Genomic DNA, 24,939 nt, shown 5'->3' on the forward strand with positions numbered 1-24,939 from the left:
CTAGGAGGTTAGACATCTGTGATGAAACAGGACCTGAAATCAGGAGACTTGCCCTTTCTTCAGGGCACTCAGACACAGAGTTCACCAGACATCCTTAGGCCCTGAGGAAGCTCCATCATTGTAAACGAGGTCTCACTGTATTTCATAGGTTCGCTAATGGATGCCTGTCCCTTCAAGAAGGAGAAACTTTTGTCTGTGGTCCAAGTAATTAGAGGAAAAGTCCCTTTCCAGAAGCAGAAGCCTAAGGGGACCACATCAAAGACTTCCTCACTCCTAGTGATCTTTCTCTGCCGAACTCCACGCTGTGGGCTATGGAATCCACCTTCCCAAGAGGCAGGGTGGGAATCTCCCACAGGGAATTAGGTATTGATTCCAACCTGTAGGGGCGCCAAGTTTATTTTCACATTTCTGAGGTGTGGAAGAGGACGTTTTCCTAGCCTCAGCCCCAAGAACTCAGCCTCGCAGCCTGTCAAGGTGCAAATCTTCCAACCAGGGAAGAGAGGTCAGCGATCCTTCTGACTGAGCAGCACGGGCAGGGCTCACAGGTCCTCCCAAAGTCAGACCTTTACCTAGTCCATCCCTCCGTCACCACGGAGGACCACAGATGGACTCGCCAGTTCTTCCCCACTTCAATACATTTGGCAAACGGACACGAAGGGTCGGGACTGCCAGATGGTTTTCAGTGACCTGTGCACAGGCAGCGAAGGATTAAGATCAAGTCGCTGATGACTTTTCCTTGTGGACCTGGAGCCCCAGCAGAAGTGGTGACCGCAGGAATCAGGAGCCTCTACCTTTCAGATCGGAATTTTCAAGGAGACCGAGAGGCTTGACCTCCAGAGGGAAGGCCCGGTTGGAGCTCAGAAATAAGATACAATAAAAACTCTGTCTGGACCAGGTTTACATAGGATCCCCCGGGTAATGGAAAATTACGAGAAATTCCATCCGGGAGTTCAGCTGAGCGTCACAACGTCGGTTTCTGCACATCTGTAAGTCCTATTAGTGCTTATGAAATCCACTTGCCTGTGGCTTGATTTGGAACTGCAGTTACGCTGAAGGGGCCGTGAGGATATGAGCGCTGACATATGGCTTCCTCCATCCCCCGCTCTTTGGGCGGAATGAGAGTAAGGGGGCCATGAGCTCCAGGGCACCCCCTGTCCTAAACGATCCCCACTATCCCTGTGCGGGAGTGTAGGTGTGCGTCTCCCAGCATCTGCTTAGCTCCCATGAGTTTGCGGGTAGAGATGTTCATATGTTGCTGCTGAAACCCAGGGCTGGATTTTCTTCTGAGCTTGTTCACAGCTCCCCCTAGACCCCTGGCAGACAAAGGCACCACCAAATCCTCACTAAGCGAACATAAAAGCCCTGAGAAAGAGAAACACTGGCACCCTAACTGCCTTTCTTACAACATATGGCCTACTGGCCTCACTAACACTAATACGATGAAATTCCTATTTAAACATCTTAGCCAAGGGCTCCAACATGGCCTGGCTCCACTCTGCGTGTTCTTTTTCTCTGTTAGATCTCTGCCTTTACTAGAGTCCCACTTCCCTGCGCACACATACCTCACAAATGGGCTGTGCCAGATGGGCTCTTAAATCACAGTAATCAGCTGGGAAATTAAATGTTAGAAAATCCAGCGAGTCTCCTGAATTTTCCCGCTTGAGCTCCGGCGATGCCCTATATGAGACCCAGGCTCCCTTTTAAAGGAGGGTCAATGTGACGGACCCAGGGTGGGCTTTAGGCTTTGAGGGCATTTCCGGTTTTTTCTCAGAGAACTGCAGTTCAGTTCAGTTCAGTTTCATCTGGGTTCTGATGGCTGCTACTAATACTTCCTATTTATAGAACACACACCTTGGAGGAGCTCAAAACATTTACAGACATTAACCAAGCTTTGCAACATCCCTGACAAGTAGGCAGGGACTAGACAGTACTTCCTTCGTTTCAGAGGAAGAAAGCGAGTTATTAAGAGGGCACGTTTCTTTGACACGCCTTGCAGACAGGACCCCATGGCCCACTCATTTCCAGGGCTCTGACGAGGCTGCCAAATGAGGTGGGTGTTCATTTATACCGTGCTCACTAGTTTGTTGTTCTAGTATTTTCACACACACACACACACACACACACACCATCATGCTGTAAGATCCCAGTGTGCGAATATCACATCTTTTTTTCTGTGAATCTCCCCACAAGCGTGTATTATAGGTTTCCTTTAGTAGGTGATCAATACGTGTGACTGATTGTTTTGCAATAAACCTATATCTCCTTCTAGGCTGGCTTTCTCCCTCTGCCCAGAAGACTCCTAAATTCTGCTCAGACATCATTTCCCTGAAGACCCCGAGGTCCTATCAGCAGCGGGGTTTTAGGAGTCCAACGGTACCCACCTCGTCCAGCACTTACCCCATTCTACTGCAATTATTAAAAGGTGTAATAGTGAAAAGGAAGTAACTCTGTGGTCTTTGAGACAGACAAGCCTCAGTTTGAATCCTAATTCTGCCATTGTGAGACCTTGGACAAGGTAACCAACTTTCCTCTATCTCCTCCTCTGTAAAATGGGGATAAAAAGACTTACTTTGGAATCCATCATGGCACTATTTGCAATAGGAGACAATAGAAGCAATTTAATATCCGCCTATATGGGAATGGTTAAATACATCAATATTGGAAAATACTCTGTAGCCATTACAAAGACTAGCATATATAAAGAACAGAGAGAAATACTTCAAATATGTACTAAGGGTGAAGAACAAATTTCAGAGAATATGCATGATTCTATATATACAAACAACTCCCAAATCATGTTGTTATTCTGCACAGGCTTACCTAAACGTAAGGAATGAGATAAGCTCTATGAAGGATGGATAACTAATGAGCTCACTAGACTTCCCTGATGGTCCAGTGGTTAAGACTCCTCACTTCCAATGCAGGGGGCATCAGTTCGATCCCTGGTTGGGGAACTAAGATCCTACATGCCGCGTGGCCCGGTCAAAAAATAAAATAAGGGCTTCCCTGGTGGCGCAGTGGTTGAGAATCTGCCTGCCCATGCAGGGGACACGGGTTCGGGCCCTGGTCTGGGAAGATCCCACATGCCACGGAGCGACTGGGCCCGTGAGCCACAACTACTGAGCCTGCGTGTCTGGAGCCCGTGCTCCGCAACAAGAGAGGCCGCGATGGTGAGAGGCCCGCGCACCGCGATGAAGAGTGGCCCCCGCTCGCCGCAACTGGAGAAAGCCCTCGCGCAGAAACGGAGACCCAACAGAGCCAAAAATAAATAAATAAATAAATAAACAAAATTTCAAAAAATAAAATAAGATAAAATAACGGGCTCGGGAAATGGTAGCTACAACTCCTGCTGTGGATGGGCTCCTTGGGGGCGGGGCTGTGTTTTAGTCTTTGTACCTCTAGCACCTGGCACATCAGAGGGGCTGATGGAGTGAGTGAAAGAAAACTACTCAATGAGTGATGCTTTCAGGAATTAACTGTTGGGTTAGGACAGAAGAGCCCTAATGTGAGTCACCAGGAGTCTTATGTCTTGTTTGGAGTGTTTTTTAATGTGAGGAGGCAGCCTAGTCCTTTGGGAAGAAACTGGACTGAGAGTCATGAGGCCTAGATTCCAGAGCAGTGTTCCTTAAAGTGTGGTCTCAGGACCACCAGCCACCAAATCACCCAGGAGGCTTACTAATCATACCGATTCCTGGGCCCCCACCTCCGATCTGAATCAGAGTCTCTGGGACTGTGATTCAGCAATCTGTATTGTAACAATCTCCTTTTTATCTATAGGTTAAAAAGTCTGAGAATCACTGCTTGAGACGCTGTTCTGCCTTCCTGTTTGACTCTGGGCAAACCACTAACCTTTCCAGAATTCAGTTCCTTCTGTACAATGTAGAGGTTGGATGGCAAAGGCTCCTTTAACTTGTAAAATTCTATGACCATGACTAATCCACTTCCCTGCCTTTAGGCAGTCCTGTACCTGAGCCATATAAGATGGACTGTTCAGACCTGGTATGAGCTGCCTTTGGGTCCCTGGGCTACCATTTGGATACTTTTCAAATTCAGAAGCTACTTGTTATTTGTTCTTGCGCCTTATATTCTTTAATTACTAAAACCAACTGGTAAGGACATTCTCTGAGCACTGGTTCTTAATGATTAAAATATACAATTTTTGAATTTTAATATATTTGTGTTATAATTGTAATATATTAACATAATGTAATTACTATAAGAAATAATATAACAAACATACACAAACACACACAAGAAAGGAAAGGTGGTATGAAGACCCTGGAACAGATACTGATGACAACGTTAGGAAATATTACTGACAAAAGCCAGTAGAATGTCTCTCTGGCCTTGGGTATGAGCAGAATAAGAGGAATGTGTCCAGTCATTTTCATGGAAATTAAAAGCCAAGAGAAGAGACGGCTGAGTTGAAGAGGGACCCTCTAGCATGTCCTATGTGTGGCAGGCCAAGAAATGGCAGGTGATAGCATCCTCTAAGAAATCCCAAAGGTTTTTAGAAGACAAAATCCAACACCAAATTAATCCCTCCTTCAGTCTTCAGATAGAGAAGAGCTTCTTAGACCCACCAAGAAATGGCTCTAAGTCTTAATAAGAATATTCGGAAAGAGAGTTCTACCTAAGGCAAATGTTGGAAGTCAATGGATCTGGATTTAAGTGTTCTCTGTCCTCTTTATTAGGGGTATTGTCTTGGGTGACTGCCTTAGTCACTCAGAGCGCCAACTGCCTTACCTGTAAAATGGGGTTAATAAGAAGACCCATTCCACAAGGTTATTGGGAGAACTGAATGAAATAATGCATGTAAAGTGTCTAGCCTTGTGCCTAAGGCATATTAAGCATTAGGTCAACGTTTAAAAGAAACCACTCTTCTTCCTGTGATAGTACACAGGGTAATTGTCCTTTGACCCTCTCTTGCCTTCCTCATGGGAGCCTGATAGAGTGCTGATTTAGGATTATTCAAGGGGGCATGCTTTTGGAAATTCTCAAATTGTTTTAATTTTAGAGTTTCTATGTTATTCAGCTCTGCTCCATATTCCCTTTAATGATTACAACCAAATCACACACGTGCATGATGAATCCTTTTAACAAAAAATAGTCTAAAGACCCTTCCAGAGGCTCCTTGAAATATACCTTATAAAAGGAAAGTCAAAATTATTGATGCCAGCACAGGGTCAATGATTTGGGGCTGATGGATTCCTAGGGCCTAGGACGCTGCCTGGCACATGGTAAGTACCAAATAAATATGCACCTGAATGAAATAATGTCATTTGCTGCAACATGGATGGACCTAGAGATTGTCATAGTGAGTGAAGTAAGTCAGACAGAGAAAGAGAAATATCATATGATACCGCTTATATGCGAACATGGATGGACCTAGAGATTGTCATACTGAGTGAAGTAAGTCAGACAGAGAAAGAGAAATATCGTATGATACCGCTTATATGCGGAATCTAAAAAGAAATGATACAAATGAACTTATTTACAAAACAGAAACAGACTCACAGACTCAGAGAATGAACTTACGGTTACCAGGGAGGGAAGGATGAGGAGAAGGGATAGTTAGGGAGTTTGGGATTGACATGTACACACTGCTATATTTTAAATGGGTAAACAACAAGGACCTGCTGTACAGCACAGGGAACTCAGCTCAATATTATGTAAAAACCTAAGCGGGAAAATAATTTGAAAAAGAATAGATACACGTACATATATAACTGAATCACTTTGCTGTCCACATGAACTATCACAACATTGTTAATCAACTATACTCCAATGTGAAATAAGAAGTTAAAAAACAAACAACAAAAAAACCCAAACATGCACTAAATGAACACAAGATCTAATGATCATAGTCACTGTGAAAGTAGAAACAGACTTAAAACTTTGTTTAAATGGTTGATAGTGTATGGATAGTAGAGATGGCTAAATCTGAAAATTCTTTGGAAATCTTAGGTCAGAGTTAAGTCACCTGGAAATAAGCTAGCCTCCAATAACTTAGACTGCTGGAGTTATTTAGACATTTCTCATATTTCTATTTTTTAAAATTCACATTCTGTCACCTCAAAAGTGTCAAGCTCTTTCTTGAAAAAAAATTTCTAAGGGAGAAAGCTAACATTCCTGAGTTGAAAGCTCCCATCTTTGGAATTCTTTGGACCTAAAAGAAGGGGACTGACCAGGAGCTCTTAGATTTGGTCTCTTTCTTCCCATCCCCATGCCTGCTTTCTTCTCTCTCACTCTCACTTCTACTCACTCATCCTTACTTCCATTTTGTGTTTTGGCTTGCACCTTCCTAGAAGCAAGTTTCACGCTTTTCCTTTGCATTGCCCTGTGCCCAGCCCTGGCATAATGTCAAGCACATAGTAGTACAGAAAAAATATTTGTTATATAAATTATGTACTGTTTAAAGGTATCAAGGAGATTTTGTACCAGGGAGAAAAACTTATTATTTTACCTCTGTGGGACACCCCAGCCATTTCTATTGTACCCCACCATTTCCTATTGCTAGGCATATATTACCCTATATATTTCACGTCTTTATTTGTTCACTACCCCATGAGCTGTGAGAGTCTCAAGGTCGGGATAATGTCTTCCTCCTCTGCATCCTCCCACAAACAGCCACTTCAAGGCTCCACTCCCCGTGGTTGGTGATTCATCAAGTATGGCTGCCTGACTCAGAACCAACATAATCAGTACAACCCACTCTGGACCTTCCAAGGAGGTAGGGACCATGTCTCACTCATGTTGACATACAGCCTAGTGCCTGACACAGCAAAGACTCTCAATAAATATTGACTGAGGAAGGCAGAAAGGCAGTAAGAATGAATGACACTGAAAAGAAAAAAATCCAAATGGTTCAGTGAAGCCAAACATGCAGCAAAATAAACTAATGTGCTTGTCTATTCATTCTATCTTGCATTCATTCAACAAACATTTATTGAATGCCTAGTTTATGCAAGCCATGTACTTGGCAGATGAATTATATATGAGTGGGAAAACAGGTCTGCGTGGAATGTCCACTTTAGCAGGGAAGACAGATGGTGTACTAGGCGTTGCATGTGTGCTGATGTTGCCAACGGGCAAGGAGAGAGTACAATTCCTCGTGCAGAGGTGCAGAGAGGCATGAAGGAGACAGGAGGTGATCAGGGAGAGACCAGGAAAGGAAACAGGAGACCAAAGAATAGTCATCTGCCCCTGAAGCAAGGAACTTCTTGTAAAGACACATTTGCTCAGGACATTATTCAGTCTTTAAGTTGATGGTTCAGTGTGATGGCAAACGCTGGTACAGCAGACAGACATCTTCTGTACACAGTGATATTGACACGCATCCAGCCAAGAAACCCCAACATTCCCATTTGACTGACTCATTTGACAGACTCAAACGCCTGAGCTCAAGTGTGGGCTGACCTCCTTGACCTTGGCACCAGCCCACAAGCTGTTTCGGGATGTTTTAACAAGTACTGGGAAGTGGTAAGCTTTTGTTTTTCCTGATTTTCACAGAGATACCTGTTGACTTACACCTGGCATTCAGTGTACTATTCCGTACCAGGGATTCAAACTCAGCAGAGAAGAGTGGCAGGGAGCGAGGATGAGGAGGAAGGAATTTGAGAGATTATCAAGACAGGAGCACGGGCACTTCAACAATGAACGAAGCTACTTGAAAAAGGAACCCCCAAATGGGTTATATTATTGAGTCAAATTCAAACTCAAGCGCAATGACTCCGAACACCAACATGGGCAAGAGGAAAACCAAAGTGCTCCAGTATCTGGTCACACACAACTCTTTGGTCTGGCACTCACGATCCACCCCTCTTCTACTTTTTCACCTCCCGTGACAATCTTGGTCTGCCCGACACCAGAAGCACAGCCATAGACCCTAATCTCCACAGCTGTGAAATGGAACCTTCGCTGTTGTCTGAGTAGGAGGATGGGAGAAGGCTTAAACTCACATATACGGGTACACAAATGAGAGCCTCTCTGTGTGGGTCTGTGTAAAGAAGAAATTCAAGGAAGTAAAAACGTACATCTTCAAACTGAACGCTCTTTATCCCCAAGCATGTCCTTGTATACAGTTTCTCGGGATCTTCTATCTGTCCTGAGGAGTTCCATGGAGAAATGCAGAGGCTTGACAGCCAAGGGTTTCAAACCCAGTTTCACCACTTAGGTGGCAGCTCTGGATAAGTTACTTAACTTCCTCATACTTATTTTTCCTCCTCTAAAACCTGTTGAGTTGGAGAGTGAGTAAAATTACCTGGCCCCTATAGATGCCCGATAAATGTTGATTACTTTTTCTCAGTCCCTAAAAGAAATGTAAGGTAAGGACCAATGCCATGTGTTTGCTTAGGTGTTTTTGTAAGACAAGGAGGATGAAAGAGCAGCATCAGTGGTGATGTGGGAAAACACACCTGAGATAGAGTACTGAGTAATCAAAGGTGAACACAGAGCTTGGGGTAGCAATAAAGGAGAGAGGAAAGAAAGATACGGTTCCTTTGGGGGATAATCTCTTTTTGTTTCATTACCTTTTACTCTCGTGACCTCCCTATTTCTATGGTTCTCCCACGTAACCACTGGCTTCTGGATGCCAATGACGCAGATGCAATTACGCCTCACGAGGAAATTGGCTGCTAGAGGGAGCTCTTCTGGCCACACAGCTACCTTTCCCCTAACTTCTCAGGTGAGTCTCCCCCCCCTGTGACGAGAGGCTCCAGAGACTTCTTGCTGAATGCGCTGCTGCACTTAACGTGGTCTGAGCCCTAAGTCAGGCAGGCCAGTGCCATTCTGATTCTGCTTGTTATTTCTCTTATGAAAAAGGTAAGGTTGAGAGAAAGAGGGAAGGGGGCACGCCCACAAGACTACTGTTGGCTCCTTAAGTACTGTTCTATCTGAATGGGTGTAATGGCGAAACTCAACTGCTAACACACTAAACGGCAATGCACACTCACTCAACAGCCTTACACCCATCTTCTCTAAAATTTCTATCTGTCGTAGAAAACAGGTGTAGAAGATACTTTGTTTTAATGGTTTATCAGTCAGCTGAGCTTCAGAAATATATGTCCATAAAGATATTACATGGAGAACTACTACATTTTCCTTATTGGAATGATATAAATAATAAGTTATTTATATTATAATAAAAATATAATATGAATCCATCCATTCAACAAATATTTATTAAGTAACTTCTGTGGATTAGGCAATGAGCTAGACCAACAAAAATGCATATATACAGAAGGAATTTTTACATACCCTTGAATAGTATTTATTGATAGAGTTGAGATATAGATCTCATGGGTACAGAGTGAAATTAACCATCCTGTTTTTCCAGTGCATCACATTTAGCTCGCATGACAGTTTCATAAACGCAGCTTTTTTACTGAGTGCATTCTCTCTTCAAAAAATTTTTTTGGCCAATCTCAAAAAACTGTCATCTCTAGTATAAAAAAAAATGGGGTTCCCCATTTAGGATGATTTTACACTTGCTACAGAAATATCAGTTTTAAAAAGAGAGACTGAGATTGGATACTGTTGGCCTCGAATCCCAAAATGAAAAGCAGCACATGATACCAGGATGATAAATGTCCTCAAATAGAGCCATCATTTTCCGTAGTTTCCAAGGTGAGTCATGCTTGTGGGGGTCTTTAGAGAAGAAGAACGGGGGAATAAAGATGGACGAGAGAATGACTAGGAAAAGAACTAATGTTCTCATGCATACATCCCTTGTTTTTAGTTTGTTAAGATTTTCTTTTTCATTCATTCAGCAAATATTGACCAGTACTTACTATGTGCTAGGAGATGAAGTAAGTTATTGCACATAAAGGTAAGAAAAAAATGTCCCTAGCTAAAATATACATTATATATCCCTTATGAAGAATCGTTAAAATTAGTAAACTGTGATTTTTCTGAAGAAAGTAACACTTGTAAAATGGGATTCCAGGAGTTTAATGCCAGTTAGTATCACTCTTTTGCCCATAAGAGGTGGGCTAGAGGACGGGAATGTGACATTTCTTAAGAGTGGTGGGTAAACCGTGTTGATGCTTATGAAGAATATGAAATGGCAGCTAATGACTCAGTGATTAGATAAAGACAGGATATAGGTTTAAACTGCAGCAAGGTAGAAGACACATGACATTGGGCATCACCCCACATGCTCTAGAGACATGAGTTCCACGCGACTCCTACCACTGCTAGCTACAGCTGATTGAACAGTAAACAAATGCCAGGTACACCACAAGATTTATATATATTCTCATTTAATTCCCACAATAGCATAATGAAGGAGGTGATATTTTCCCCGTTTTATCCGTTGTCTAAATAAGGATGTGAGGCATACAGACGTGGTATGTCTAAGCTCGCACAGTCAGGAAATGTAGAGCCAGGGTCTAAGCCAGAATCAAGGCTATGTGACTCCAAAGCTTGCCTGATGTTGCTACCCTCTGATCAAGTTCCATCTAAAATTCAAAGTGGGAAATCTACTTGAAAAGAACAAAGGATGCTCCAGAACATTTCCTTCAGCTACAATAGTGACTCTTACTACTTGTTGGATCTCAGACTCCTATGATAATTTTATGAAAGCTGGTCTCCTTAGAAAGAGACATGTATGTTTACAATTTGTGTGTGTATGTGCATTTTGGGGGGATTTCCAGAGTCCTCAAAACAAAGGCTAAGAACCTGTGCCCTGAAAGTTGCAGGACCCGACAGGGATGTAGCGGGTAAAAATACCTCCTTAGCCAAACCAACCAGGTTGATGCAAATTCTGTAGTATAAGCAATTCCTTACAAACATAGAGTTCACTCCTAACAACGGTTAATCACAACAGACAAAGACCTCAAATTACAAAGATATTCACAAGGAACACAGATTACCTGATTCTTGTTGGACTTTTGAGTAGGAGTGAGTCAGCAGGAGTGTCTAAGGGGGCAGGAAAGAATGTTGCTAGAATGAATGTCAACCCTATAGTTGGGCTGAGCCCCTTGGTCATGACCTTGAGGCTCAAGGAATTGGCTCAGACAGTTCTGAACTGAGTAGCCATTTCACAGACAGCCCATAGCCCAGCAGGACACCACTCTCTAACTCTGCCATCATGACACTGCCATCTGCAGCAAGCGAGCTGAGATGTCTCAAGACCAAATTTATCACACCCGAGATTCCATCCTTACGTAAGAATCACCTGTCGCTGGTGCATAAATTTTAGCACCTAGCTGAGCCAAGGGTAATCAAGATTTAAAGAAAGGGGCCTGAATAAATATCAAGCAGATTTCCTCTCTGTGGGGCTGAGTTTTGAAAAATCTTTGTGCCCTCATATGCCCCTCAAAGGAGACTGTCATTTTTCTACTTTCGGTCTGCCTCACTACTGTTGGGGAAAGGATGCTCTAAGAGCCATAGGCAATCTGTTTTCTTGGAGGTTCTGCTCAAGCTATGACCTCGGTTTGTTCCAACTTATGTCTGTCCTCACAAGTTTCACCTTGCTCTCATCATCAGCTAAATTAACCATAAAGCAAAGCCTTGACTCGCATTACTGAAGCTTGAGAGTAATCAGTACAAGCCCGGAGCTACGCATCACTGTTTCCAAGGCTGCAGGCCTAAGAAGAAATGCAGGAATGGCCCTTCAATTTATATTCCACTTTGGGTAATCTAGAAGATTCCTTTAGCTTGAGACCTTGGAGGGGAGGTTCAAGTGTGTTGTCTGAGAGCAAATAAAATGCCATTGGAAAGTGACAGAAGGCAGTGGAGTTGTTTAAGGAGCAGAGGCATTGGGATAATAACGGATGGGAGGGCAAGGAAGAGGGAAGAGGGAGTCTCCTGGACTAAAAAGGGGCCAAGAAAAGTCCCTACGGCTCTGTTTGGTGAAATTTGGAAAAATTAAATTCAGGTTAACAAACATCTGGGAAGGTCTGAATCTGACCTGGGGCAAATTGTTCCCTCCTCTGGGTTTCCATTTGTAAAATGTAGGAATAGGATGAAGGCTTCTTCCTGCACGAGCACGTCGTGATGGAAGGTAGAAGAAAAGGCCTTTGAAGCCAACAGAATTACTCCTCTGTCCAGAAGAATATAAACAATAACTCCATCAGCCTTCAGCTCTGCTTTTGAATGAGTTCTTTGCTTCTGTCTGAGAGGCAAAGTAGTTCATTCCTTGGGAAAAATTTGAATGTGGAATGGTAGACCATGCCCTTTTCACTCCGGTTTCATTATGTTATTTTGAATTATTATTAGTACATAGAACACTCAATATAAGTTAACAAGATTTTACTGAGCGTCTGTCACGTACCCAAGGCTGCAGTAGGTCCTCTGGGGTAGATAAAGAAAAACTCTGTGACACGTTCAGGGTCTTCAAGTATCTTAATATCTTTTTAGAGGTTTACATGTTCCATTTTAAAAGCCAAGCAGAAAACAAGCTATTATATTTTAGAAGTCTAACTTTTAAGATAAATATTACTTTTCTCTATTAATGTAAGCAACTGAGTCTGACTGAACTTGTTTTTATGCTTCTACTAATATATATCATTGTATTTACTAATACATATTATTGTATTATTTATCTTGTTATTCATGTCTACAAAAAGCCTCACTTACAGACTTTACACTGGCTTGAATTCTGGTTGGATGCCTCTAGGTAAAACACAAATAAAAGTCCATCAAAAAAACTCTGAATTTCCAAACAAATGCATACTTGTACATTTTGAAGTTCCACTCAAGTGCACTCTCTATATGATATGAAAGAAAACTTGTGTGATATATTATCTCAATAAAGTGGTTTATAAAAAAAAAAAAAGAAAGAAAGAAAACTAAATGAATCATCTTGGGGAAACTACTCTAATTCCTGAGTGTGCACTTCAGTTAATATTTCTGCACATCTTGGGACTTCCCTGGGGTCCAGTGGTAAAGAATCCACCTTCCAATGCAGGGGACACGGGTTTGATCCCTGGTCAGGGAACTAAGATCCCACATGCCGCGGGGCAACTAAGTCTGCGTGCCACAACTACTGAGCTCACGCGCCTCAACTAGAGCCCACGTGCCACAGGCTAAAGAGCCCACGCTCTCTGGAGCCTGTGCGCCACAACAAGAGAAAAACCCGCATGCCGCAACTAGAGAGAAGCCCACACACCACAACAAAGAGCCCACGCAACAAAAGATCCCGCGTGCCTCAGCGAAGATCCTACTTGCCGCAACTAAGACCCAATGCAGCCAAAAAAAAAAAAAATTTTTTTTTTGCACATCTTTTAAACGCTGATGCTGCTGCCTCAGGTTAATTCCCAGTCATGGACTGTTATCCTTGGTGCGTACTTCTTTCTCAAATACCAAATAGATGGTCAGCTACGTTATCTTCCCCAGACTACCTGGTTTTCCTTTGAAGTTTTCGAAGACAAATCACTAATCCATTTATTGTAAATGGTAATCCTTTCAAAAACATGCCTTGGGTGCAAAACTGAACTTTTCAGGCAGTAAAGATGTTTCAAAGGAGGTTTTTCCAATGCAAATTATCTTTGTCAGTGATGTGAAAGTAATTGTCCTAACTGTTCTGTATGAATACACCTTTGTATACTTTCAATTACATGCATTTAAACATTTAAGAATGATGTAAAACACGATCTGTCCATTAGTGGAATTTGCCAGTCACATCATATATTTCTAAGCAGTTTATAAAATATGTACCAAGAATTAAAGTATGATATTCTTACTTAAGAAACGATATACTGTATTACCATGTTTTCCTTCCAATAACCCATAGCACTATTCTGGGAACTTAGGTGTTCAGATTTGGGTTGCCTATACTGTTCAGCCCATGAAATTTCAAAGCACATTTATATCCACTGCCCTTATGGTGACCCCAGTAAGATGAGAGGCAGATATTCAGGGTGACCCACCATCCCGGTCTCCCCAGGATTGAGGAGGCTCTGGGGACGCGGCACTTGCCATGGGAAAGTCCCAGCAAATGGGGGACGGGTTGATCATCCTGTGGGTATTATAATTCCTCTTTGTAGTTGGGGAAACTGAGGCACAGAGAAGCAAAGTGCTCTGCCCAGTTTACCCAGCAAACCTGAGGCAGACGTGTGACTCAGTCTCCTGTCTTCCAACAAGAGAACATTCGCAACTAGGCAAATCCCTGCTATTTCCTCTATACCTTACTTCTGCCTGTAACTGTAAGAAAACCAATGTCACCTTTTGTCTTTTTTGTGTGCTACCATTCCAAAAGTGCTAGGATGAAATACAGTGGGTACTAGTGAATAGGACTGTTTGTCAAAATCCCGTATTATTTGGGAGGAACAGCATTGCAGCTTTGTGCTTTAAAGAGAATGACAGAGAGACTGAGAAGTTATGATGATCACAGCTCTTAAGAGCAGAGGAAATACTAGTATAAGGTCTGTCTACCCCACCAACCACCTCTTACGACTGCCAACTATCTCCAGTCTTGACTGAGCCATTTGTGTAATTTCATGAAACAAATCAACTTAAATGAATCTCAGAAAAAAATCTCCGGTCTTGACTGAGCCATTTGTGTAATTTCATGAAACAAATCAACTTAAATGAATCTCAGAAAAAATGACCAGAGAACCACCTTTTGAATCACAGCATGGTAACAGCTAACATTTCCTGAGGGCTTACTCTGTGCTAGGTGCAATGCTTAGAGCTTTACATGAATTCGGTCAATTCAGCCTCACAATAATTCCAAGAAGGAGCAACTAATATTCCCACTTTACAGATAAGAAAAATGAGGCTGAGAAAGGTCAAGTAATTCATCCAGTGCCACACAGCTGATAAAGGTTGGAGCTTGGATTTAAACCCAGGCAGTGTGACCCTGGAACCAGTGCTTTTAGCCATCCACTGTATCACTTTTAATAAAAGCAGTTAAACAGCACAGTTCCCAATGTCCAATCACTCAGACAGCTTTTTGTTAGGGTAGACCTAAAACTAGTGGACCACATATTCCTCAGGTGCATAGTGGGTGTGTTGGTCTAAAAGCATGAGGCTTTCTGGTCATAGGTATTAAAGGATCTGAAGGAAGAGATTTTAATCTATTGATTAATTCCAGAGTGAGATAAATTGTCCTGCCAAGCTCCTGCTATTTATTCGGGACCTCTATTTCTCTTTTTGGAAAATGTAAATAATATGTCCTGGGCTTCTATGAGAAATGACTAGGTAAAATAATGGGCAAGCACTATGCAAACTGTAAAGTGCTGTACACAATTATCCCATATGTTAAGGAGTTTCCAAAATAGCAATTTCTTCCAATGCCCTTGCAAAAGCAAATGAGACACAGCTGCTAGAACACTCTGTAAAGAGAGAGAAATCCAGCTCTTTAAAACTTTCAAGGGGGAAAACACACACCATAAAATTACCCCGAAGATGAATTTTACAAGAAGCACGGAAGTGTCATCAAGTTTTTCCGTGGTTAATTCTAAAAGAGTGCTAGCGTCGCAAAGATCAAACAAGCAGTTCTTCCACAAAAACCTGGGGAAATATGCTGTTTAATGACACTTGCATAATAGTTAGAAATATAAATTGTACTCACATGAGAAGCAGAACTGAAGAAGCCAAGTTTACTGGCTCTTCTGAGTCTTTTCCAAAGACAAGTCTGTTGGGGAAAAAAAGAGGAGAGACTTGTTCTAAACCAAACAAAAGGAAGACATAAAAAAAAAGGAAAGTTAGAAGGATGAGGTGTCCCTGGAATGCTATGAAGCACTGAGAGTGACTCAGCACTTGCCGAGGGGCAGCAACAATTAACGAGTTTGTTGAGAGAACTCTAATAAAATCGGCATTCCCTGTAATCTCAGAACAAGATGGTACCACTAAAGAAAATGTTCAACAACACATCTGGGGACTCTGATTTGATGGAAGTTGCTTGGGGGTGGGGGGAGCTCAGGGATGAGTCACAGACTCCTCAAATGAAGTGGACTAAAGCTGGAGGAAGCTGGGTTGGGTCTCTGCCCTCCTCATTGTTCTTCTCCTCCCCAGGGATTGCAGCCCTTCTGCAATCAGCCAAAAGGAACAAGTGAGTTGGCCACTGGGCAATGAGAAACTGTCAAACAAGTGAAATGAAGTTTCATTTGTAGTATAAAACATATACACTGTATAAACAAGTCCTGAGACAGGGAGGAAGGAAGACTTTCCCAGGATCCTCTGCGCCCATGAGAATCATTCCGGCTGAATCCTGTCTCCAGGTAGAAGGGCACCTAGGTTTATCCAAGATGGAGCCTACACAGATTTTTAAGTTCTTTGGGGAAAAAGAAAATCATGATTCCTCTTAGTAACTAATTTCTGTCTTTAGCTACCCTTTTAGCCATTCAGGTCTGTGCTAAAACTAGCTTCAATGTCTCTAAACTGGTCTTTGTGGACATGGATGAATGATTTTGGCTTTGCCCATTGAAAAGTATGCATCCTTCCTATATTTGCACGTATTCTCATACTAAACTCATAATGGAAACCCAGGAAATTCTCCTATCCCTTCTCAAATGAGAACTTCCCAACGCCCCACCTCAGGTTATAGAAAGGAAAAAAAATTTTTTTTGATGTCCTGGCATCATTTTTCCTATTTCAGGTGGCTATAGACTGAGTGGAGAGTTTACACCTTCCTATCTTAAGAAAAAACAAAAAATTGAGAAGGTTAAGAGCTGGTGATTTGACATTTCCATATTAACTTTTTTTCAAAATGCTGGTGTTTTCTTTTTTTGTTTTGGATTAAACTCAGGTGTAAAATATTATATTGCACATATTCGTTATTGAGTGAATTTATTGAATTTACGTAATATTCACGAACAGAATTTTGTAAGTTGTTCTGCCAGCTAAACTATTCCTGCTTCCTTCACAAATGGAGCTGCTCAGTGTTAATCAATTGATTACCATGAATGAAGAATTCTCCAGAAAGTTGTTAAAACCAAGATACCACCATTTGGTTCCCCTTGAAAAAAGGAAGTTATTGTTCTACTGGATTTTCTTTTGTTTGAATAGAAAGGTTTTTAAGTTGGGTTGGATATTCTTTTTTTTCTTAATGCTCTTTTTTTTTTAACATCTTTACTTGAGTATAGTTGCTTTACAATGTTGTGTTAGTTTCTGCTGTATAACAAAGTGAATCAGCTGTATGTATACATACATCCCCACATCTCCTCCCTCTTGCATCTCCCTCCCACCCCTCTAGGTGGTCACAAAGCACTGAGCTGATCTCCTTGTGCTAGGCAGCTGCTGCTCACTAGCTATCTACTTTACATCTGGTAGAGTGTATATGTCCGTGCCACTCTCTCATTTCGTCCCAGCTTACCCTTCCTCCTCCCCGTGTCCTCAAGTCCATTCTCTACATCTGGGTCTTTATTCCTGTCCTGCCCCTAGGTTCTTCAGAACCATTTTTTTTTTAGATTCCATATATATGTGTTAGCATACGGTATTTGTTTTTCTCTTTCTGACTTACTTCATTCTGTATGACAGACTATGAGACTAGATATCAATTACTGGGTTGGATATTCTTTGTGGGTTTTTTGTTCTTTCAATTTCAGCATTCCTCTAGGAAGAGAGAGCGAATGTTCTCTTTTTCATCAACCAGAGTGATATTAGTTTGAATATGAAATGCAACCAGGTTCCAAAGAAACTATGTTGTAGCTTTTGGTAATGGGAAGAGTTTTTTCCCTCAGGGGACAGAAGATGAGATTTTCCTTTTGTCTTCAACCTTTTAATACCAAAGCGTGAACCATTTCTATATACTTGTTTGGAAGCATGAACTGAGTACCATGAAAGACAGCAAAGTAAGCTGACTCCTTGATTCTGACCAAGCCAGCAACAGGCATTTGGATTTGAGTTGGATTTAGATGAGCTATTCAATAACCTGTATAGTAAGACTGGGAGCTTAGGAATCAAATCACATTGTGATCTTGGTAAGGATATTGCTCTTTTGTGAGCAGCTTAGTTGATGGGGTCAGTCTTTTAATTTACTTAAAATTTCACAGAGAGTTTTCCTGTTGTAGCACTTGAACATTTCTCCCCAGTTCAATTCCTTCATCCATACAATTGGGTTAATACAACTTACTGTGCAGGTCTTTCGTAAGGACCAAATAAAATGTATACATTAGATGCTTACTATAGGCCCTGGCACATAAAAGCTGAATGATCGTTTCTTGTTCACTTGGCCCCTATATGGTTCTACTGCTAAAGGTTGGTTCTCAATAAAGCAATGTTGGGCTGTAATAACCTTCTGCCACCCTCCCCCTGACACCCCTAAAAAGAAGAAAAACCACAGCTAACTAAGAACAGTCCCCTAATTTTGACAATTGTGTTGTATCTTTCCAATGGAACCCCATCACCTTATACCTACTATAATAATTTACTGGACACTTACATGAGCCATCTACAGTAACAAGAACTTTACATGGGCAATCTCATTTCATTTTCCCTACAACCCTATGAGTTCAATACTATGGTTATTCTCTTCTGCTTCAAACTCACTTGTTCCCCAATATGAAGAACCCCAATGAGTATTTTCTAACCATCCATCTTACTTAAGTATTTTTTATCATCACTGCAAAACATTACAGAATGCCTTCTGAATTATGTTTTTCAAATTTGATCAAGCAAAGCACTAAGATACAAAGCATTGATACTGTATACTAAGATACAGTTTCAATCCTCCAGAAAGTGACATATTTTTTACCCCAGAGAGGAAACTATTTAAAGGGCCCATTAGCTCTCTTTTTTTAATCATATAGGTGTTTCCTATCTCTGATTAAGTTTATGACCTCATCATAAATAAGAATGGCTAAAACTCCTATTAATATCTGCTTAAGAACTGCAGCCAATAGCTACAAAATGTCAAATTGACCCCACTGACAAGATGGTAGTGATCACCCATACTGTTGAAATGGAGAGCAAGAGATCACTGCAGAAGAGTTCTCATGGAGACGTTCTACCCACATTCACCATCTGAAAAAATGTCATACGTAGACATTCATGCACACTGAATTGGCAAATAAAAATTTCTATACAAATACCCTTAATTTTAAATAAATGTGAAGGCCAGTAGAGCAACAAAGAATGCCTATGCTTGATACAGAGACATTCGTCAGGAAGAGTCCCTACTTGAAAAGACATTACATCTCTATTCAAAAACCTCAGTCAATTCAGTTCATTTAGAAAAGCTCCTAAAATGAAACATTTATTGCATACTTTTCATATTGTGTTTGGCTTTGTTTTATTTTCTGAATAAATATTTGAAGAGGCATATATGTGGGCTGTATTTTGTTTTGAATCATTTTTGATATTTTACGAGATAATGTTGGCTCTTCCCTCATGGAAAAAACTGAAACAATCAAAAGGGATTTTACACATGGTCTCAACAAGTACGCTTACTGCCCCGCCAGCATTAATCCCCCCCAAACACGCCTGCTACCATAGATAAAAATCCCTGATTTCTGGGATGCCGAATCTTCCACCTGGATTCTAGACACTACCACTATTTGCAGACCCAATGAAATTGCTTAAGGAATCCTTCCTATCTTTCCTAAAACATTAATCTGTCCCTCTCGACTGTATCACTTACATCATCGCACAACCATATCGTTATTTCTCCCAACCCCAAACAAGCACAAACACCACCACTCCCACCAACACACCCTTAGCGGAACCCCACTTTCCTCACCTGTTTCCCTCCCATTTCTGTGCGTTCTTTGGCAGGAACTTCAGGAGTTGTCTTTCCTCACCATTTCCAAGTCTTCTCCTATCACCCTCTTACACTATTTAGAGCAGACCTTAACCATCGCCATGCCACCAAATATGTTCTTGTTAAGGTTACTGATGTTCTCTAGTTGTGAAATTCAATAGTAAATTTTCAGTTGTCATCTTACTTGACCCAACAGCAGCATCTGACACTATTTTTCACTCCCCTCTAACTGGTACACTTCCTTCTCTTGGTTTTTAGGACACCAAACCCTCCCAGTTTTTCTCCTTGGATGGTCACTCCTCAATCTCTCCTTGGTGGTGTCTCTTTTCCTTCTTGACCTCTTAGTGCTAGAGAATCCCAGGGTTGAGTCCTTTTCTTCTTCTCTGCTTTATCTACACCCACTCCCTTGATCGTCTCATTCAGCCTCACAACTTTCAATACTGACAAGCTGATGACTCTACTTTTAGCCCAAGCATACTCCGCATACTCTCATAAGCCCCATGTATGCATGACCAGCAACCAACTCTACGTCTCCCATCAGGTGTCTAATAGTCATTTCAAACTCAGTATATCCAAAATCAAAATCCCAACATTCTCCACAAACTTGCTCTTCCTACAGCCTTTTACATCTCAACTGATAGCAATTTCATCTTTGTAGCTTCTCAGGCCAAATTCTGGATTCCTTTAACATTCTACATCCAATCTCTCATGAAATCCTGTTGCACTTTACTTTCAAAATATATAGAATTTAACTGCTTTTCACCACCTGTACTGATCAATCAACACATGGCCCAAGTCACATCATCTCTTGCTTGGGTTACTGGCATAACCTTGTAACTAGCCTCTTAGCTCCTATCCTTGCCCTACTCAGTATCCTCTAAACACAACACTCGAACAGGTCCTTCTTAAAAAGTCAGCATTTTGCAGTGACTCCTTTTTCACTCAGATTAAAGCCAACGTCTTTTTCAGTGACCTACCAAACATTACATGATCATGACCTCGCCTTGATATTACCTCTCCTATCTATCACTACTTCCCCTTCACACACTTTGCTTCAGCCCCACGGTCCTCTTTGCTGTTCCTTAAATATGCCAGCCATGCTCCTGCCCTTTGGCCTTCGCACAGGCTGTTCTCTCTGCCTGTGACACTCTTCCCTAGGTAACTACATGCTTACAGCCTTAGACAGTCTACCTGTCTTAGGTTTTTGCTCAAATGGCACCCTGTTTAAAATTGCAAGTGTACACACGACCCTTTCCTGCCAGCCCCTGAAGTCCTGAACCTTATTACCCTGCTTTATTTTCCTCCTTTCCATAGCATCTACTACTGCTTTATGTATTATGTTTACTGTCTGTCTCTGCTAGAATGTAGGCTCTGCAAGGGCAGGAATTTGAGTAGATCTTGGTCATGTCTTTTCCTGAACATCTAGAATAGTGCTTGGCATATGAAATCACTCAATGGGTGTTGAATTGAATTGAATGAAATAGGCTTCCAGTAAAAACAAAAAAAATACACCCCAAAAAAACCCTGAATTGATAACATCGTGCCTATAGGAAATAAGGGCTTGACTTAAAATAGCTTGATAGAGAATTACTGTCTAGGATCCAAGTCTAACCTAAAGCAAGAAGAGAAGATACCTGAATACATACCTGCATACATGGTCTATTTTCTGGGAAGGAGAGTATGGAACCAAAAATGACAACCTGGGGGAAAATGGAGACACGCCTTCCTTCTTTTGCATTTAAAGATTCAGGTAATATATTTTCAGATGACTCAAGAAGTTTGGAAAAGACCACAATAGTGTGAAGGAGCTAGAAGTTTAACTTAAAAAAAAAAAAATCTGGCTTTCTTTTTTTAGTGTTCATCACAGTTCTATATAGACACTCTGACCCATGGATGTCCACCTGTGGTTTGTGCCATTGATGGCTTTTCAAAGTCCCATTTTAGTAAAGTAGGTTGAAAAAGAGGAGCAGTTCGTGGAATATTTGTTTTTATCGGCCTTGGCAATCATAAGGGAGATCAGGTAACTGCTCTCAGTGTGTGGTCCTTGGACCTGAAGCAATAGCAACACCAGGAAACTTGTTAGAATTGCAAATTCTTGGGACCCATCCCACTCCAAGTCTACCTCATCAGAAACTCTGATGATAGTATCCAACTATCTGTGAATTAACAAGTCCTCCAGGTGATTCTAATGCCTACTTTATGTTAGGCATTTGGTTTAAGAAACACTGAGGAAACAAAATGAGAGAAATCATCATTATTGTTCATTTTCAAGTTTACAATGACTTATTTTTTTAACAAGGCAACATTAGAATACAGATTGCCTTCACTGATACATGCGATACACTCGTAGGTCATCCAGCACCCAACACTAACATTTATGAAATACTCTTTCTGGGCATTCTGCTTCAGATTAACGAGAAAGTAGAAGACTACTCATATATTCCAGGAGCCTAATTTAATGATTTCACAATGCTCTGAGCTACTTGGCTCTTGGCTCTTCCTGTTAAGATTTATGAACCCAGATTGCAGCAAACCATTTTTCAAATTAGCTTCAAGTTGACAATTCCATTTCAACAATAAATTCGCAATGGAATGTGAATTGAGGGAAAAAATAGATATTGAGCGTTGTAGGAATTTGTCAAAAATGACATTCTAATTACAAATATTAATCCACAAGTAGGTCACCAAGAGTCACTTTGCTTTGATTATTTGCTTGATAGAGGATTATGACACAAAGACCATCAGTTTGTAAAGTATTTATTTAAAGAACAGAACTCTGCCTGGTCTGTGAAATCCAAAACCAATATTCTGTAAAGCCCAACTTCCTGTAATTCTCACACTCTCATTAGTTCTTTAAGAGTAGATACATATCCCATTTTACATATGACACAACAAAGCTCAGTGACCTATTCAAGGGCACATTGTTATGTACAAAGTCAAGACTGAGTCTCAGATGTCTGGGATTTTCTTATAGATGCCAATTCAATATAAGAAATATGTATTAAGCACCTGCTCTGTGCCAGACCATGGATTAGGGGAAGGGAGTATAAAAATTTCTGACACAGTCCCTGACTTTAAAGAGCTCAATTCAAGATACCCTGTCTCCCTAATCATTTAATACCCACCTTTGTCAGTTCTAGCAAAGTAAATGAAATAAATGGTAAAGCTGGTTGATTTCAGCACTAAAGAAATCTTGGACCAGCAAGGACTGCGTCGTCAGGTGTCCTAAGACCGTTACACTGATCATGCACCATTTAATCAAGGCACCGTGTACATCTTGATGAAGAGTTTAAAAGTGCCCTGTCATGTCCTACTAATAGCTCATGCCCATAACAAAATATGGAGATACTATGTGAAAAAAAAAAAGTGATAAGCTTGCAGAAAGTCAGTGGAATTGGAGCTCAGGGTCAGAGGAGACGGAAAGCTATCTATTGAACAAATCACATTTTACAATGAAAAAATAACATGACGTTCAGATATATTTCCAAACAAAGACATGTTGGAACTGGTATGCGCTCCTTCCATCATTCTCTCCATTATCTGAGTATAAGGTTGAGTTTGGGGGTCTGTATTTTTCAAAACCCCAGCAGCTCTGCTTTAGAAAATGTTCAAGTTAAGTCAAGAAACTTATGTGACTGAGAATTGGAGACTTAAGGTCCGGTCTCCATTTTACCACTTACTGGGTTTATAACTAAAAGGAAGATTTTTTTGTTGTGAAAGTAAGAGAACCTCAGACAAATTTTTAAGGAAGTTAAAGTTTTCCATAAAGTATCAGAAGCTATACAAACATGAAGCCATATTTATGCATTCGCTCAACATTTATTTAAGCACTTGTATGCTGAGTGCACTAGGTCCTGGGGGTACCCAAGTGGATATAACAAAGTGTTGGTGTTTTTTACTCTATTATTAGACTATCTGGGGAACACCCTCAGAATAGTAACCCGAAATTATGTTTAGTAGGGAAAAAACTGGACTTAAAGACAGTTTTTTAAATGAGTTGAGACTGCTTAAATAGTAAAATAAAAAGACTAAGGGGTAAGCTTTAATAACTTTTTAAAAAGTTTACAAACTCATTTTAAGATGGACTTAGGCCAGACAGTATGAAAGCTAAAAAAGAGTGAAGATTTAGCCTCAAATTATAGCAAAAAAAAAGAAAGGGTGAGGGTTGGGGAAGAGAAGAGATTGGGAAGAAAGAACTTTTTCTAGAACACTGGAGCTAGAGATTGAATTCCTCTGCTGGTCTGCTGAAGATATTTTGGAAGTGATTAGCTAATTCTCTCTCTCAATGGGTTTAAAGATGTGACTAAACGTGGGGTGCTGGAATAGCCATTTTTTGGAGTTCTACTTCTAAAGCTCTGTGAATGGTAACTAGGTGGATTAAAAGTCTGTTTTCTTCTCTCTCCCTTATTTGGCTGATACGTCTTCTTCCAGATTTGGAAACTCATAGACATCGCTATGAAATGTATCACAGACCATGAGTCACTATGAAAAGGACAAGTGTGTAAATTGCCTTACCAGTGAAAAATCCTCTGCCTGTCCTCCCCTTTTTTTCTGGGACAAAACTTCAGTTTTTTTCTCTCTGATTCATATCCTGGGGAAATCAAATCACAAAATGGCTATGTTTAATAAAAAATATCTCCAACCCACCTCCTCACTTTAAGAATGCAAACTCTTTTTAATCCAGATGTTCATGATCTCCCCCGCATAAAAGCCTTTTCTTCAGAAGACTTTGGTGCCATTTAAGACAGGTAAAAGAGTCAGAGAACCACTCACAAAAGTTATGCTGAAGTCCCATTAGCCAACGGGTCTAAAAAGTGTGTCTGCTGGTGGCAGCTATTTTAAAGATGGGAATTAGCAGGAGAAAGAACTAAAGTTTATTTGAGGCCACCAGTGCCAGGTATGCTAGGGGCTCTTCGATAGCAATGGTTGACATTAATTGAATTCTTACTAGGTATGAGGTACCATTCTAAGTTTTACAGGCATTATTTTATTTAACTCAAACTACTCCATGAGATAAATACTATGATGGACCCCAGTTCTAGCAGGAGGGAAATGAGGCTCAGAGAGGCTCACTAACTTCCTCAGGATCATGTAGCAAGTAAGATGCAGAGATGAGATTCAAACTCAGATCTGTCTGACACAAGAACTTAAACTATTAACTACTATCTTCATTAGTGCTTTAAAAAAGGTAGATATACTATCTCCATTATGTATAGGAAATGGAAGCTCACGGAAGTAACCTGAGCAAGAGCACACATTAATGTTTCTTTGGCCTGGCATTTGAACTCAGG

The 24,939-nt window shown here is 41.0% G+C and overlaps 1 long non-coding RNA gene across 2 annotated transcripts in view; it reads right to left on the reverse strand.

Moving 5' to 3' along the window:
• LOC103006092 (uncharacterized) overlaps positions 1–24,939 on the reverse strand; it is a 237,520-nt gene that overhangs the window by 56,140 nt on the left and 156,441 nt on the right. For both annotated transcript variants that reach the window (XR_009009168.1, XR_009009167.1), the window contains exon 5: positions 15,521–15,583. This is a non-coding gene — a long non-coding RNA (uncharacterized LOC103006092). The remainder of the gene's footprint in view (positions 1–15,520; positions 15,584–24,939) is intronic.

This window comes from Balaenoptera acutorostrata, chromosome 9, assembly GCF_949987535.1.
Source record: "Balaenoptera acutorostrata chromosome 9, mBalAcu1.1, whole genome shotgun sequence".
Classification (NCBI taxonomy): Eukaryota; Metazoa; Chordata; class Mammalia; order Artiodactyla; family Balaenopteridae; genus Balaenoptera; species Balaenoptera acutorostrata.